Genomic DNA, 18801 nt, shown 5'->3' with positions numbered 1-18801 from the left:
TAGCCACCCTATTTGCTCATGAGGGAAAATTTTGCTATTACTATATTCTTAAGTTGTTTCCTTTCTCGTTAAAGGGTGATGCTAAGTTATGGTTTAATTCTCTTGCTCCTGGTTGTGTGCGTAGTCCCCAGGATATGATTTACTACTTCTCTGAAAAATATTTTCCTGCTCATAAGAAACAAGCTGCTTTAAAGGAAATATTTAACTTTGTGCAATTTGAAGAAGAGAGTCTCCCACAAGCTTGTGGGAGGCTTCTCTAATTACTTAATGCTTTGCCTGATCATCCTCTCAAGAAAAATGAAATACTTGATATCTTTTATAATGGACTAACCGATGCTTCCAGAGACCACCTGGATAGTTGTGCTGGTTGTGTTTTCATGGAATGAACTATTGAGCAAACTGAATTGCTATTGAATAATATATTGAGTAATGATGATGAGTGGAAACTTCCTGAACCAACTCCTAAGCCAACTTCGGAGAAAATGGGTATTCTATTTCTCAGTCTTGAAGATATGCAAGAGGCAAAGAAATCTACGAAAGAAAAAGGTGTTCAAGCTGAAGATGTTAAGAATCTACCACCTATTGAAGAAATACATGGTCTTGATAACCCGACATAGGTAGTAGAGGTAAACTCCCTCTATAGATTTGATGAAGGTGATATTCCTCATAATAAGTCCGCTAGTCAATGCTTGGATGAGTTTGATAATTTTATTGTTAAACAAGAAAATTTCAATGCTTATGTTAGTAGACAATTGAAACGTGATGCTTACATGCTTGACCACTTGGGTGATTATATAAGTAGAACTGTTAATGATCTTAAGCTTATTAGTAAGTATGATTCCATGGTTACAACTCAAGTAGAACAAGTACTTAAGGCACAAGATGATTTGCTTAATGAGTTGAATAGTAAGAACAATGATAATGTTGTTAGGGTCATGACTAGAGGTGGTAAGATGACTCATGAACCTTTGTATCGTGAGGGCCATGCTAAGAGAGTTTAGCAAGATTCTCAGAGAGTTAATACTGATGCACCTAGTCCTTCTAATAAAAACAAAAAGAAAACTGATACGACTTTGCATGCTGCTAGTGAACCTGCTATAGACACACCTAAGAATCCCAATGATATTTCTGTTTCTGATGCTGAGACACAATCCAGTGATGAACATGAACCTAGTGATAATGTTAATAATGAATTTCATGTTGATGCTCAACCAAGTAATGATAATGATGTAGAGATTGAACCTCCTGTTGATCTTGATAACCCACAATCAAAGAATCAACGTTATGATAGGAGAGACTTTGTTGCTAGGAAACATGGTAAAGAAAGAGAACCATGGGTTCAGAAAACAATGCCCTTTCCTCCAAAACCATCCAAGAAAAAGGTGATGAGGATTTTGAGCGCTTTGCTGAAATGATTAGACCTATCTTTTTGCGTATACGTTTGACTGATATGCTTAAAATGCCTCCTTATGCTAAGTATATGAAAGATATTTTTACAAATAAAAGAAAGATACCGGAAGCTGAAATTTCCACCATGCTTGCTAATTATACTTTTAAGGGTGGAATACCAAATAAACTTGAAGATCCAGGAGTACATGCTCTATTAAAAGAAACTATATTAAAACTACTTTATGTGATCTTGGAGCCGGTGTTAGTGTTATGCCTTTCTCTTTATATCATAGACTTGAATTGAATAAGTTGACACCTACTGAAATCTCTTTGCAAATGGCTGATAAATCAACTGCTATACCCATCGGCATTTGTGAGGATGTGCCTGTTGTGGTTGCAAATGTTACTATCTTAACGGACTTTGTTATTCTTGATATTCCCGAGGACGACAGTATGTCGATCATCCTTGGTAGACCCTTTTTGAATACTGTAGGGGCTGTTATTGATTGCAACAAAGGCAATGTCACTTTTAATGTTAATGTTAATGAGCATACAGTACACTTTCCAAAGAAACAACCTCAAGTTCATAGTATCAGTTCTATTGGGAAAATTTCAACTATTACTATTGGAGGTTTTGAATTCCCTCTTCCTAGTATCAAAAAGAAATATGATATTCTTATTGTTGGGGACATGCATATCCCCGTTGAGGTAAGCTAGTGTTATTCGAAAATTCTCCGGTTTCATGTCATTCGGAAGAAGATTTTTAATAAGGCTTGATCAACCTTGTTAATGGATTCCTTTTGATGAGCATGAGACGGATGAATTTAGAAGGCACAACTTTCTGCACCTATCTTTTACTTTCTGTAATTTAGATTAAATAAAGAAAAAACAGTATTTTCTGTCTGTTTTCTGAATTATCCGTGCAATCAAAAATGTCCCGAAAATAAAAGTTCTCCAAATGCCCTGAAAATTTAGTATGATTTTTATAGAATATTTGAGAAATTTTGGCATTGAGAACACACCAGGGGCCTCACCAGTGGGCCACAAGGGTGGAGGGCGCGCCCTACCCCCCTGGGCGCGCCCCCCTATCTTGTGGGTCCCACGTGGGTCCCCTCCACTTATTCCAGCACCCATCCGCTTCGTCTTCCTCCACAAAAAATCATCCCGTAGCTCAAACCCGTGTTCTTGCTCATTTTGCTGCCATTTTCGATCTCCTTGCTCAAAGGTCCATTCGCAAAACCGCATTGGGGGATTGTTCTTCGGTATGTGACTCCTCCAATGGTCCAATTAGTTTTTGTTCTAGTCCTTTATTTATTGCAATTTTTTGCTGCTGTGGTGACCTTGTTCTTGAGCTTGCATGTCAAATTTATATGGTCCAAAGTAGTTTTGATGCATGATATAGCCTCTAGGCACTTGTAGGAGTAGTTGCTATCAATCTTGTTGAGTTTGGTTCACTTTTATTTTGAGTCACTAAAAATTTCAGAAACTTTTCAGAAGAAGAAAAATGTCTAGGAAAATGTACCAAGGTGGTTCTTCGAGGAAGCAAGCACCGAGGCTCGCGATACATGAGTCGGACCTTGAACCACCAAGGGAAGCTCAAGTGCGGCCTTGTGAATGGCCGTCAGATGAATTCATGGTTCATGCAGGTTTCATGGATGAGTTTTATGCATACGTACAAAATGCCGGCCTTGAGAACTTCGTATCAGATAAGTGCCAACAATACTATTACCTCATTGACTCCTTTGTGTGGAGGTTTGAATTTTCATCCAAGCGCAATACCCATACTATTTTATTTGATCTTTATGATGAATCATATACCATGGACCTTGAAGATTTTAATACTGCTTGCAAAATCCCACGGTGGGGCATTCATAGCGAGCCTCACAAATCTGAATACAACGATTTCCTTGCTAGCATCACTGTGGGAGAAACTAGAAATATCACACAAGCTACCATAGGGAGCATTTACTTTCCTGCCATACATTACTTTGCTCTGTTTATAGGTAGGTGCATTAACGGTAAACATGATCATTGCCACCTTTGCGTTCCGGATCTTTGTGTCTTCAAGTGTGTGGTGTTAGGTGAATAAGCGATATAACTTGGGGGCTATTATTGCGAGGAGGTTACATCTTAATGCGAAAGAGGTAGATTTATTTGGTGGGATTTATGCAACTCGTTTAGCTAATTATCTTGGTGTGCCCATAAGAGGGAATGACATAGAGTCGCCACCTGCTTTTCTAGATTATAATGCTATGGTACGCTATTAGTTTCTTGAGAGGAACGAACAGTCCCTCCGGTACTGACTAATCTTTGATAGGCGACATGCTGTCCATGTTACCCTTCCTGCTCCTGCCTTCTTTAACTTTCAGGTAAAAGGGAGATATTTTATAACCAGAGAGGGGGAAAACGAGTATGAGAGAGAGATGGAGGCCGCTTGCCTCCATGAAGCTGCTCGCCAAGCGGTAGCTACTGCAGCAATGTACAACCCCAACTACGATTTCAGATATCATCCGGGCCAGTCGTGGCCGTAGACCAACTTAGGCCAAAAGCCTAAGCTTGGGGGAGTACGTATTTCTCACCGACATTACATTCATGTTCACACACTCATTCTAGTTGTCGGTGTTCATACTTTTTCATTGTATTATCCATGCTACTTCATTTTCTTTCCCTCGCTTTCTTCTTGTGTGTTTGAAAAACTTTGAGAAAAACCAAAAAAATTAGTTGTAGTTTATTTCCTTTCTATAAATGCTTAGTAGTAGTATTAAAAGAAAACCCAAAAATATTTCTCGTTCTTCTTTTGCTTGTTGGAGCTTTCCCGTGTAAATAGTTTTTCTCGTTCTTGTTTTACTTCCTTCAGAAAAACAAAAACTAAAAAAAATATTTCAGTGTGTTTCTTTGAAATTCTTTTCTTTTCTTTGGGGGTCGAGAGGAGAAGACCATGATGAAAATGTTGAGTGGCTCTCATATGTGTTATTGTTGATCTAACAGAGAGTCCATATTACCTTGTCTTCTCCTTTGAAATAATTGTTTGCAGATTCCAGCTTAGTCCAATGCACGTGCACTATTATTATTATTCACACCATTCGGTCATGCAAGTGAAAGGCAATAATGATGATATATGATGAAATGATTGAGATGAGGAAAAGCTGGTATGAACTCGACCTATCTTGTTTTTGTAAATATGATTAGTTCATCGTTCCTGATTCAGACCATTATGAATGAAACATGTTTGCAATGACAATTAGAGATTATAGTTACTCATGCCATGTTTAATTAGCTAGGACTTTATAATGGCTTACCTTGCATGCCAACATGCTTTTAAATGGTTGTGATGTAGTATGATAGGATGGTATCCTCCTTTGAATGATTTGGGTGGCTTGACTTGGCACATGTTCACGCATGTAGTTGAAACAAAATCAACATAGCCTCCATGATATTTATGTTCATGGTGATTTATATCCTACTCATGCTTGCACTCAATGTTGGTTAATCTCAATGCATGTTTATGACTGTTGTCGCTCTCTAGTTGGTCGCTCCCCAGTCTCTTTCTAGCCTTCACTTGTACTAAGCGGGAATATTGCTTGTGCATCCACTTCCATAAACCCAAAGTTGTTCCATATGAGTCCACCATACCTTCCTCACTACAAAAAAATACACTTCGGTGATGATACGTGTTTGTCACAGTAGGTCACCTTTTCTGTCATGTATGTACATCCATGACGATTTTATGACAGAATCAAGATAGTCATACCTATGCTGTCATAGAAGTGTTCCATGACAATACCAAAATTATCATCACGGAAGTGTTCACTTCCATGACGATAAATGATGCGTCATGGAAGTGCTTTCGTCAAGGGTAACCGACACGTGGCACCCACCATAACGGGTCGCCATTAAGCTATCGGGTCCGATTTTGGATCCGATAACCCGTTAACAGCCCGGACCAATGGCAATTCTCCACGTGTAAAATTCTCATTGGCCGAAGGAAACACGTGTCAGAAAGTCATTGGGTCAGATAGGCACCTATGATATGTTGACACGTGCGACAACCCACCACTGGCCCATTTAGCTTACAAAGGCCGGCCCGTTTGACTTGGTCAAAAGTTAGCGGGCCGGCCCATGAAAAGCTTATTAACGGTTTGTTCGCAAATAGCCCATTTTACGGCCCGGTAACTCACGGCTTGTTAGGGCCTTCCGAAATCGGCCCAACAGCGTCATGTGGGCCGTCGAATATAACACCAGCCCATTTCACTTTCGGCCCATGTATGGCCCACGACGTCTTTTGGCCCATATGAGGCCTTTCGTATCTTTAGGCCCTTTAGTGGCCCACGGTGACTCTAGCCCATAATGTACAGTAAATTTCTTTGTACCCATTAATGGCCCATGATTCACATGGGCCGTATCTAGCCCGTTTTAGCTTTTGGCCTACTGACGGCCCATACGTTCTTGGGTTCCTTTCCGGCCCGTTACCGGCCTATTCCCCTAACGGGCCAAATTCGGCCCATGGCTAGAATCGGCCCGTTTGTGGCATGTTAACCCGTCGCGCCGTTTCCAGCCCGTCCTATATTCTGGCCCATTAACGACCCGTTATGCCTGTGACAGAATTAAGCCTTTGCTGTCTTCTGGCCTGTTAACGACCCGTTACCGTGCTGGCCCGATACCAATTACGCCCGTTTATGGCCCATGTGGACCCATTTATCCGACGGCCCGAGGCCCACCCATTATATGGCCCGTTGGATGCCCATTTATCCGACGACCCGTAGGAGGCCCATGGATCCTACGGCCAGTAGCAGGGTCAAGGTTACCATGGTCCGTATATGGCCCATGGTTGTTGCGGCCACTAGCAAACCAGGGAAAAAGAAGACTAGGAAATAAATAAGCCCGAAACTAATGTTAGGCTATTAAGGAGATTGCACAGATTACATCCACTGGGCATCAAAGTTCGCCACCAGTGCAAATATAGGGAACACCCTACACTATACAAAAATGGCTTGCTGTTTTCTTCAGTCGGTGGCTGCACGTTAAGAACAAATTTTGTATCGCAACAAAACAAATTACAACCATAAAACAAAAGGAAGGTTGGCATAAAAGTTAACAGTCTGGTAGATAAATGCACCACCAGAAGTTTAGAAGCTCAATTCATTTGACCTGACTGTTACGTTTTCATGTTGTATTGCCCGATGGAGCACAATAACCTTCGCCTTCATTTCTCCTAGGCTCCTGAACAACATAGCAAATGTTTGATAGTCTGGTTTCAAAACCATGCATATCTTGATGACATCGAACAATGGTTGTCCTTGTTTCACAAAGGGTCTCTGCTAGGGAATGGGCTTGTGTTTGGAGCGCAGATATAACATTGTTTTGAGCTTGCATATCTTGATCATGAGGCAGTTTGGACGAGATTGCCTTAACAACCAACCCAGTATTATGCAGGAATGTGCTTTTGGCACTATTAGTGGACAGGTACTGACCCACTGCAGCAAGAGGTGACATTGCGGTTATAGTTGCCTCGTCACCTTCAGAAGGTGGCAGTTCCACTATTTTTTCCATAGCTTGCTGAAAAGTTGAGTTTTTACATTCGTAGTACCAGAACAGAAGATATTAAGGAGGCAGCAAAACCAAACAAAATAGCTTTGGTCTATATACAGAACTTATTCTGGTGAACCCGTGTAAAATATTAGTTGTATTTTACTGCAAAGTACATAATAAAACCAGGTTCCAAAGATATGACCATGTACCATGGCTAATGTATTGTTTATTTATTCACATCGTATTGACAGCTAAGGATAAAGAGACAAAGTTTACAATACGATAAGCATAGTATGACATCATTCATATCACAAAACAACCGAGAACAGACAAACAGGCAATTGTAATGTTGTGTGGACAAGTCCAGCACGGAACTAGATTATAGATCAAGATCAAAGGAACATCACTCTCTCTTTTAAACCTTGTAAGGTGCAATGATACGCTAAGACAATTGTGTATAAAATTGAAAAGAGTAATAGACATTAGCTGCAAACCATGTAGTTCAATGCACAAGTCAGAGTAAGTAGTAGTTAAAAGGCATGAGGATTAAGGACTTACAACAACGGCTTTGACTGGTGTATTCATGCCCTTCGTCTTGCTGGTGTGACAGTCCTTGAAGATTTCCACAACATTTGGTTCAGGTACTTTTTGGTCCTTGTGGGCTTTCCTCTGCATTTGGAACAAGTCAATATAGATCTGATAATATGGCACAGCGAAAAGAGTGAAACAACAGCTAATTACAAGAGCCTCGCAGTGTGCAATATAGCTACGAGATCCTGTCGTCTGTTGGAATTTCACTTTCGTATGGTTGGCCTTGTTCTTTGAATAGTTCACCTACAAGAAGATAGATTTGTGAGGCACATGCGTAAATAGGAGTTCAACATGTGATCTAATCACATACATATAACGTACCTGATACTTTGGATCATACCAGTGTTTAACTGTAACATCCCAAATTTTCAATTTGGAATGTTATACATAGATCATCATTGCATATCATGTTTTGTTGCATTTTGACAAATCCTCGATAAATCCTAAGCAACTCAAGGACCCTCGGAGAGAGTTGGGGATTTTCTCGAATTTTTCAAATTAATTTTCCAACGAGGATTTTGGTTTTAATTATTTTTCTCTTCGGAAAAATATTTCATTTTAAAATAAACGAGAGGAGAAAATATGGCTTCTCCAAAACAATTGAAATACTGGAGGAAAAATGTTAAAATCATTATTTGAAATTTATTTGGATTTTATTTGCAATTTTTATTGCATTAAAAATATTGCATGTTTTAAAAATATTTATTTTTGATTATAAAAATGTTCACCCTATTCTAGATTTTCTAACTAGACAGGAAAAATTTATTTCATATTTTTCTTATTTTTATTTATTTTTCTACGCAATATTTTCCGCGGAACTTTAAAAAAAAACCCTTTGTTTAAAAAAAACCCCTAGATCGGTTTTTTTTCGGTTTTATTATTTTGCGAGCGTTCACTGAACCGTTCGTTTTAACGAACGCGTTCGTCGGTTTTTCTCTGTTAACGAACGTCCGTTCTTTAACCGTTCGTCCGTTTTTCTTTTTGTCGGATTTTCTCGTTATTTTCTCAGATTCGATTTCTGATCGAATCTTCAACTCAGTTTAACTTCTCGCTCGTTTATCGGAATCAGGTGATTCAAGCGCCTAGAGTTTCGTCTCGAAATTCTCTTTCCGTTTAACCTACTCAAACAAGTTTTTGCTACAGTAAAATTTGACCTAGATCTAGATTAGCAAACGAAGTTTCTTTCTTTCGCCGTTTGACTTTCATTGCTTCTTTCGAGTTGATTCTTTTTGCAAACCGGAGTTCTTAAGTTGAACTTTCTGGTTGGATCTTTCATTCGAGTTTTACCTGTGCATTAGTTGAGTACTGATTGTATGCTTGTTTGTTTGCGATAGAGTAACCGGAGTGTGCCGCTTGTTACTTCGACTCGTTAGGTTTTGTGGATCATCAGCAAGGCAAGTAACACTTTGATCATATTCCGTTCATACCCAGTTTTTTTGCATTAGATCTATTTCCTCAAGCACATTGCATGATTAGGATCTAATTAAACTGTGGGTACTGGGAAGTAGTTGAGGTAGTACCTATTACCTGTTTTACTTTATCAAACCCTTGGAAGTTACTTCTACGTTGCTTTATCAATGCCATGCTATGCGTAGACGTGGATTGGGTTTGAGAGATATTCATGACAGATGTGAGATTGTTAATAATGGTTCAACTTAAGGTGGCAACTAAAACTCACATCTGGGTGGATTGAGGCACCTGGAGAACCCAGTGTTGCCTGTATGTATAAGGTCCGCCACCCAGGCTCAAAGGGATCATAAGATTATTCATGCTAGAAACTTCCGTGTGCAGCCACAAGCTATTATGGGCTCTAGCATAGATGAGTAGGTTACAGGATCTCTTGAAGAGGTGGACTAGCAGATGTAGGGGAAAGTAGGTGTACCGGTCCATCCAGAGTAAAGAGTGATTGTTTCTGAAAGACTGTGTCTCGGTCATCCGTTTCTCAAACATCATGCAGTGCGAGAATCAAGCGGAGGCGATCGAGTCTTGTGGGGAAAAGTGAGCAAACCTCTGCAGAGTGTACAAACTGATCATGATTAGCCGTGTCCCCGGTTATGGACAACTTGAGTATCTAGTACCTGGATTATCATTTGAATCTCATCACCGTGATACTTATAATTAATTTTGTTGGGTTAATGAAGATACTTAATTGGGATTGAGTTGGAGGTACCTTCTCAATGTTTCAACCACCATGATAGCTAAATAAAATTTATTCCTTTTGAAGTTGGATAAAATTGGCTTTTCGCAAAAACTGTAACCATAGAGCTTTCCACCAGCCATAAATGCATGTAGTATAGCATTATTATTGTTCATTGTTCTCTATGTGTTACATTGCCAGCATATTCTATGTGCTGACCCGTTTTCGGGCTGCAACGTTTCATGTTGCAGACTTTTCAGACGACGAGTAAGGTGCCTTAGGTCGTGGTCTTATACTCAGTGATGCCGCTGGAGTTGATGGACTCACTTATCTTCCAAGTCTTCCGCTGTTATCATTATTAGATGGCCTTAAGCCATGTTTTCATACTTGAACTCTTCGGAGTCATTCGATGTAATAAGTGTGTGATTGCTACTCTGTTATAAATCCTCCATTTGTACTGTGCGTGTCAGCATTACTGATCCAGGGATGACACTGGTGCACAGCAGCACAGGCCATTTGAGGTCTGGTCGCTACAAAGTTGGTATCATAGCACACGCTGACTATAGGACACGACCACTAAGCTTAAGCCTTAGAAAAATTCTCTCTTCTCATTTCTGACCCCTCTCCACTTTCTACTCTTTTAGGAATGGCGAATGCAAGGAGCAAGTTCATGCAACCAGATGAAGACACGCCGTTTGGACGATATTTGAAGGAAGTCACCAAGTACTTGAACATAGGAATACCAAGCGTCACCGGAACCTACAACGCCACATTACCTGAAGAGGAGAGCTGGAAGATTCAAGTCATCATTCCAGGAAGGATGTTTAGTGCCATGAGATTGGTTTTCAAAGCACCAACTTGGAGTTTAGGGAAGAGCATGGCCGCACACATCGCCATGGGACGCATCGGAGAAGTCTACCACCAGGAGCTTAAGGATACAATTTATCAAATTTGTGGACGTCGAGACGCGCAATGGGAGATGATCAAGACCAAGAAGGATGGATCAATTGCAGCTTTCATCCAGGAGCAGAACCAACATATTCGACGCCAGGAGAATCAAATGTGCACGGACAAGGAAGAACTGAAGAAGGCATTCACGAAGATCAAGGAACTCCAAGAAGAACTCAAGACTACACGCGAAGATTATTTGGAGGAAATCAATGCACTAGTAGGGAAGATTGACGACCTGGAGAATAAGATTGGAGCATTCGTGGGAAATCCAGTGCCAAAAGCAGAAGTCGACGAATGCACTTGTCCGGATAACTACATCATCATCGACGACACCGACTCGGAACCAAGTGAAGACGAATGGATTGATGAAGCTGGAGCAGACATCATGGAGTCTTCAACGGATCAGAATTTCTAGTAGACCACCATATCAGTAGTAGTTTTTCCCCCATTTAATAGTATAGTTCAAGCACTTTGTAACGCTAGTTAGATCGATTGTTTTGCCTTGTTTGGATTGATTGAGTGATATTGATTGAATTCGTCTCATGAGCATATGGGTAGTGTTTTCTCTCTAGACCTCATTCTATTCTAAACTCTCATCTTTTCTAAACCTATCAGATGCCTCCGAGACGCGACACCGGATTTGTTTTCCCGCCAGAGATCACCCAGTTGATTCAGCAACAGAATGCCCTGATGCAAGTGTTAGTTCAGAACCAAGGCAACAACAACAACAACAACCCACCGCCACCACCACCTGTTGATCACTTAGCCCGTTTCTTAAGGCTAAACCCGCCGGTGTTTTCCAGTAGCACCGAGCCGATTGTAGCAGATGATTGGCTCCGCAAAGTTGGAAGGGAGTTGACCACTGCAGGATGCACAGATGCAGAAAGAGTGCGTTTTGCCGCACATCAGCTTGATGGACCCGCAACATCATGGTGGGAGAATTACACAGCCACGCATCCTATTGACACTGTCACATGGGACCAGTTTCAGCAAGCTTTCCGTACAGCTCATGTTTCAGCAGGAGCTATGGCTATGAAGAAGCGTGAGTTTCGCAACCTACGCCAAGGAGGACGCACCGTAGGCCAGTATGTGGAGGATTTCAGTAAGTTAGCACGTTATGCACCAGATGACGTTGCTACAGATGCAGGCAAGCAGGAGAAGTTTCTGGAAGGATTGAATGATGAGATGAGTATGCAGTTGATGGTAGCAACTTTCAACAACTATCACGAGCTGGTAGATAGAGCTCTCATGATTGAAGGGAAGCAACAACAGATTGAAAACCGTAAGAGGAAGTATGGACAAGGGAAGTACAATTCTGGAGCCCAACAGAAGCCCCGTTTTACCCCGAAGCCGGGAGGACAGTTTCAGCATACCCATGGAGGAGGTAGTTCGCACAACCATAATGGCTCCAAGAATGGTAATGGGAAGGGAGGAGGAAACGGACAGAACCGCACCAACCCATCCACCCCAACCAAGAGAGATCTAAGTCATATTACTTGTTTCAAGTGCCAGAAGACGGGACATTATGCTACTGATTGTCCCGAAGCCCAAAATGGAAATGGCAATGGAAGCTCTGGGAAGAAGCCGAACCCGTTCAACAAAGGACATGTGAACCACGTGAGCGTGGAGGAGGTTGAAGCTCAGCCTGATGCAGTAATAGGTAAGTTTTTGGTTAAGTCATTTACTGCCACCGTTCTTTTCGATACTGGTGCATCGCATTCATACATATCAAGGGGATTCGTAAACAAGTTTAAGATGTCCACTCAAGTTCTCAAAACCCCTATGTTAGTAACCTCGCCAGGAGCAGAGTATATGGCCACCCAAGGATGTTTTCAGATACCGTTGGCCATTGGTAGGCATGTTTTCCCCTCAGACCTCATTGTTTTGGAATCGCAAGGTTTGGACGTGATTTTGGGAATGGATTGGCTATCGTTGTATGGAGGAAACATCGATTGCGCCAGCAAGACGATTTTGCTTACCACCCCGGAAGGAAAAAGGATCAAGTATGTATCCCGGCATATGCCGAAGAGGACTCAAGTGAATTCCTTATCAGGAGTTGTACAGGAGGAAGTACCAGTGGTGAAGGATTATCCGGATGTATTTCCAGAAGAGTTGCCAGGCATGCCACCAGATAGAGACATTGAGTTTTTGATTGAACTTTTGCCAGGCACAGGGCCAATATCTAAGAGACCGTACAGGATGCCCGCAAAGGATTTGGAGGAAATTAAGAAGCAGATCAAGGAGTTACTGGATAAAGGCTATATTCGCCCAAGTTCGTCACCTTGGGGATCACCAGTACTTCTAGTGGAGAAGAAAGATGGATCGCTGAGGATGGTTGTTGATTACCGAGGATTGAATGAAGTGACCATCAAAAACAAGTACCCACTGCCGATGATAAATGATTTGTTTGACCGCCTGCAAGGAGCTAAAGTATTTTCCAAGATCGATCTACGATCAGGGTACCACCAGTTAAAGATTCGAGAGCAGGATATACCCAAGACGACATTTACCACCAGATATGGATTGTATGAGTATACCGTTATGTCATTTGGACTGACTAACGCACCTGCCTATTTCATGAACCTGATGAACAAAGTGTTTATGGAGTTTTTCGATAAGTTCGCCGTGGTGTTCATTGATGATATTTTAATCTTTTCCAAGGATGAAGAGGAGCATGAGGAGCATTTACGATTGGTACTTGAGAAGCTCAGAGAACATCAGTTATATGCCAAGTTCAGCAAAGGTGAGTTTTGGCTGAAGGAAGTTGGATTCCTTGGACATGTTATTTCTGGAGAAGGAATAGCAGTAGACCCTGCCAAGGTTGACATAGTGACAAGTTGGGAATCACCCACGACAGTTGGAGAAATCCGGAGTTTTCTTGGACTTGCAGGATACTACCGGAGATTTATCGAGAATTTCTCAAGGATTGCTAAGCCCATGACTGAGCTATTGAAGAAGGACACCAAATTCAATTGGACTGAGGAATGTGAAGCTTGTTTCCAAGAGTTGAAGAAACGATTGGTTACATCACCAGTGTTGATTCTGCCAGATCAGCGCAAGGATTATGAAGTTTATTGCGACGCTTCTCGTCGAGGACTTGGAGCAGTGCTTATGCAGGAAGGAAGAGTTGTGTCGTATGCTTCACGACAACTTAAACCCCATGAGAATAATTATGCTACGCATGATTTGGAATTAGCAGCCGTGGTGCATGCATTGAAGACATGGAGACATTTTCTCATCGGAAACCATTGTGAGGTGTACACGGATCACAAGAGTTTGAAGTACATTTTCACGCAGAAGGAGTTAAACCTCAGACAGAGGAGATGGTTGGAGCTCATTAAAGATTATGATATGAGATTGCATTATCACCCTGGAAAGGCTAACGTAGTAGCAGACGCGTTGAGCCGCAAGAGTCATGTCAACGCCCTCATGACAGGAGAGTTACCTCAGGAGTTAGCCGAGGACCTTCGCGAGCTATGTTTGGAGATAGTCCCAAGAGGCTATTTAGCGATATTGGAGATTCAGTCTACCTTGATGGAAAGGATCAGAGAAGCTCAGAAGACAGACAAAGAGATTGAAGAGATAAAGGAGAAGATGAGCAAAGGAAAAGCCAAGGGATTTCGTGAGGATGAGCACGATACCTTATGGTTCGAAGACCGCGTATATGTGCCAAATGATCCGGAGATCAGGAAGTTGATTTTGCAGGAAGCCCATGATTCACCATACTCGATTCACCCAGGGAATACCAAGATGTATTTGGATTTGAAGAATACTTTCTGGTGGACCGGAATGAAGAAGGATATTGCGGAGTATGTAGCAGTTTGTGATGTATGTCAGAGAGTGAAGGCAGAGCATCAGAAGCCAGCAGGATTGCTGCAGCCATTGCCGATACCCGAATGGAAGTGGGATAAAATAGGCATGGATTTTATCACGGGATTACCCAGGACTCGTTCAGGCTATGACTCGATATGGGTTGTAGTCGACCGTTTGACAAAAGTGGCTCATTTCATTCCAGTGAAGACCACTTACACCAGTGCTAAGTTGGCTAAGATATACATGACCAGGATAGTATGTTTGCATGGAGTTCCGAGGACCATTGTATCAGACAAAGGAACCCAATTTACCTCGAAGTTTTGGAAGCAGTTACATGAAACGTTGGGAACCAGGCTGGAATTTAGTACAGCTTTCCACCCACAGACAGATGGACAGACCGAGAGAGTCAACCAGATTTTGGAGGACATGTTGAGAGCATGTGCACTAGATTATGGATCTAGTTGGGACGACAATTTGCCATATGCGGAGTTTTCGTATAACAACAGTTATCAAACCAGTTTGAAGATGGCCCCTTTCGAAGCTTTGTACGGAAGGAGGTGTAGAACATCGTTGTTATGGGACGAAGTTGGAGATCGTCAGTTGTTTGGACCAGATTTGATTAAGGAGTCTGAACAGAAAGTGAGGTTGATTCGCGATAGGCTCAAGGTAGCCCAGTCCAGGCAGAAGAGTTATGCCGATTCTAAACGAAAGGAGACAGTTCACGAAGTCGGAGACAGAGTGTATCTTCGAGTATCACCACTTCGAGGAGTGAAGCGCTTTGGAGTTAAAGGAAAATTAGCGCCCCGTTTTATCGGACCATACAGAGTGTTGGAACGTATGGGAGAAGTTGCCTACAAGCTGGAATTGCCCGAAGGATTGTCTGGAGTACATGATGTATTTCATGTTTCGCAGTTGAAGAAGTGCCACGCAGAGATGGCTAAGATACCACTGAGAGATACTGTGCCACTGGAAGCGATACAGTTGGAAAGTGATTTGACCTATGAGGAGAAGCCAGTTAAGATTCTCGAATATGCCAGCGAGTTACCCGCAGCAAGGTTATCAAGTTTTGCAAAGTCCAGTGGAGTCACCACACGGAGGATGAAGCCACCTGGGAGCGAGAGGAAGATCTACGGAAAAAACCACTCCCACCTGTTTTCTAGCCAACCCGAATCTCGAGGGCGAGATTCATCTTAAGGGGTGTAGGTTTGTAACATCCCAAATTTTCAATTTGGAATGTTATACATAGATCATCATTGCATATCATGTTTTGTTGCATTTTGACAAATCCTCGATAAATCCTAAGCAACTCAAGGACCCTCGGAGAGAGTTGGGGATTTTCTCGAATTTTTCAAATTAATTTTCCAACGAGGATTTTGGTTTTAATTATTTTTCTCTCATATTTCATTTTAAAATAAACGAGAGGAGAAAATATGACTTCTCCAAAACAATTGAAATACTGGAGGAAAAATGTTAAAATCATTATTTGAAATTTATTTGGATTTTATTTGCAATTTTTATTGCATTAAAAATATTGAATGTTTTCAAAATATTTATTTTTGATTATAAAAATGTTCACCCTATTCTAGATTTTCTAACTAGACGGGGAAAATTTATTTCATATTTTTCTGATTTTTATTTATTGTTTTAAGCAATAGTTTCCGTGGAACTTTTTTTTTTTTAAAAAACCCCTTTGTTTAAAAAAAACCCTAGATCGGTTTTTTTTCGGTTTTATTATTTTGCGAGCGTTCACTGAACCGTTCGTTTTCATGAACGCGTTCGTCGGTTTTTCTCTGTTAACGAACGTCCGTTCTTTAACCGTTCGTCCGTTTTTCTTTTTCGTCGGATTTTCTCGTTATTTTCTCAGATTCGATTTCTGATCGAATCTTCAACTCAGTTTAACTTCTCGCTCGTTTATCGGAATCAGGTGATTCAAGCGCCTAGAGTTTCGTCTCAAAATTCTCTTTCCGTTTAACCTACTCAAACAAGTTTTTGCTACAGTAAAATTTGACCAAGATCCAGATTAGCAAACGAAGTTTCTTTCTTTCGCCGTTTGACTTTCGTTGCTTCTTTCGAGTTGATTCTTTTTGCAAACCGGAGTTCTTAAGTTGAACTTTCTGGTTGGATCTTTCATTCGAGTTTTACCTGTGCATTAGTTGAGTACTGATTGTATGCTTGTTTGTTTGCGATAGAGTAACCGGAGTGTGCCGCTTGTTACTTCGACTCGTTAGGTTTTGCGGATCATCAGCAAGGCAAGTAACACTTTGATCATATTCCGTTCATACCCAGTTTTTTTGCATTAGATCTATTTCCTCAAGCACATTGCATGATTAGGATCTAATTAAACTGTGGGTACTGGGAAGTAGTTGAGGTAGTACCTATTACCTGTTTTACTTTATCAAACCCTTGGGAGTTACTTCTACGTTGCTTTATCAATGCCATGCTATGCGTAGACGTGGATTGGGTTTGAGAGATATTCATGACAGATGTGAGATTGTTAATAATGGTTCAACTTAAGGTGGCAACTAAAACTCACATCTGGGTGGATTGAGGCACCTGGAGAACCCAGTGTTGCCTGTATGTATAAGGTCCGCCACCCAGGCTCAAAGGGATCATAAGATTATTCATGCTAGAAACTTCCGTGTGCAGCCACAAGCTATTATGGGCTCTAGCATAGCTGAGTAGGTTACAGGATCTCTTGAAGAGGTGGACTAGCAGATGTAGGGGAAAGTAGGTGTACCGGTCCATCCAGAGTAAAGAGTGATTGTTTCTGAAAGACTGTGTCTCGGTCATCCGTTTCTCAAACATCATGCAGTGCGAGAATCAAGCGGAGGCGATCGAGTCTTGTGGGGAAAAGTGCGCAAACCTCTGCAGAGTGTACAAACTGATCATGATTAGCCATGTCCCCGGTTATGGACAACTTGAGTATCTAGTACCTGGATTATCATTTGAATCTCATCACCGTGATACTTATAATTAATTTTGTTGGGTTAATGAAGATACTTAATTGGGATTGAGTTGGAGGTACCTTCTCAATGTTTCAACCACCATGATAGCTAAATAAAATTTATTCCTTTTGAAGTAGGATAAAATTGGCTTTTCGCAAAAACTTTAACCATAGAGCTTTCCACCAGCCATAAATGCATGTAGTATAGCATTATTATTGTTCATTGTTCTCTATGTGTTACATTGCCAGCATATTCTATGTGCTGACCCGTTTTCGGGCTGCAACGTTTCATGTTGCAGACTTTTCAGACGACGAGTAAGGTGCCTTAGGTCGTGGTCTTATACTCAGTGATGCCGCTGGAGTTGATGGACTCACTTATCTTCCAAGTCTTCCGCTATTATCATTATTAGATGGCCTTAAGCCATGTTTTCATACTTAAACTCTTCGGAGTCATTCGATGTAATAAGTGTGTGATTGCTACTCTGTTATAAATCCTCCATTTGTACTGTGCGTGTCAGCATTACTGATCCAGGGATGACACTGGTGCACAGCAGCACAGGCCATTTGAGGTCTGGTCGCTACATTAACAAGGCCTCTCGAGTATTCATCCGATATATTTTCCACTTGAGATGTTTGGGCAAGTTCACTGTTAGCCTTGCCTTCAAAGTGAGTTTTCCTCAAGTTATACCGATATTGTCGCAGAGCAGACTTGAAACATGGGTGCAAGTTTGTCTGGTTGCATCATCTTGGCTATCCAATTTGAACCTCATTTGTAGAAAATTATGGGAGTCTCATTATCAGCAACCTAGAAAGTATGGGACAGAGCAAGACGATGTTACTATTATCCATACATAACCATACTTACAGATAAATGGTTGAGGAAGGTGTTGAACTGGGTTTCGTCTTTGTCATTCCTATACTGAATTCATGTTGGGAGGATACGTGCATGACACCTAACGGCAACCGCTGCCTTTGATACTAACTTGGCTGACTCTGTAGCATCACGTGGCCTTTTTAAACTTGCCTCAAAACAGATCTACATTCTTCCTCCTCTATATTTAGTTAACCTATCGAGCATTATCCCTGATGTTTGTTTCCTCTTGCGCCTTGGTGCTAGTCCAACAACGAACATAGGAAGTGTTAGTGTACATCAAACTGTGAGACTACATATAAAGAAGCATGCAACTGTAACTTGACTCCAGCAACTACCTTCTTGCTGTTGAATCTCACAAGGTTCATCTGATCTTGCCAACTCGTCTTGTGTCAAGAGTGCTTCGTAAGTAGTGTCAGGTGGCAAGGGAGCTTGGGAACGTGCTGCTAGCTGAGTTGACAAACGAGTAACTCGTGCAGCTGGTGGTACTGTGGAAGGTGTTGCAACAACTAGGGCTGTCTCTACTTGTTTGGTGGCAGCTACTAGTTTCTATTTGGCTTGTTTTGAAGCTCGTGT

At 41.4% G+C, this 18801-nt stretch overlaps 1 pseudogene; it reads right to left on the bottom strand.

The window, feature by feature from the left end:
- LOC141027057 (uncharacterized) overlaps nucleotides 1-18801 on the bottom strand; it is a 55542-nt pseudogene that overhangs the window by 34372 nt on the left and 2369 nt on the right.

This window comes from Aegilops tauschii, chromosome 7, assembly GCF_002575655.3.
Source record: "Aegilops tauschii subsp. strangulata cultivar AL8/78 chromosome 7, Aet v6.0, whole genome shotgun sequence".
NCBI classification, from domain to species: domain Eukaryota; kingdom Viridiplantae; phylum Streptophyta; class Magnoliopsida; order Poales; family Poaceae; genus Aegilops; species Aegilops tauschii.
Note: the sequence above shows the minus strand (reverse complement) of the source record. Positions and strands in the feature narration are given on the sequence as shown.